Here is a 389-nt window from a genome sequence, read left to right on the forward strand (position 1 = left end):
TGCCGGGAAGGGGACGGGTGTCCCTTTCCCCCCTCAGCCCCCCTTCCTGTGACACCCACCCTCCCTGCGTCCTTGTCCCTTCGCCCCAGGCGCTACTGTCCCCTCTGACACACACACAAAGGCTGTGGCCATGTGTCCCCCTCCTCCCCAGCCCTGGCACAACCTCCATTGCAACTGGCATCTGATGGACACCAGCTGCTCCCCGGCCCAGCCAGAAACCATAAAGAAGCTGACGCTTCCCCCTCCCCGTTCCCAAAAAGCAGGGAAAAAGAAACCAAAAAAACACCAACCCATATAATAAGTCATTAAAAGGGAAGATTCTGCTCCTTATTTGTGGTCTCGCTCTGGCCTCCTCGGTGCTGGCGGGGGGGCAGACCCGCCGGGGCCAC

This window comes from Buceros rhinoceros, unplaced genomic scaffold (assembly GCF_000710305.1).
Source record: "Buceros rhinoceros silvestris isolate BGI_N320 unplaced genomic scaffold, ASM71030v1 scaffold31452, whole genome shotgun sequence".
Taxonomy (NCBI): domain Eukaryota; kingdom Metazoa; phylum Chordata; class Aves; order Bucerotiformes; family Bucerotidae; genus Buceros; species Buceros rhinoceros.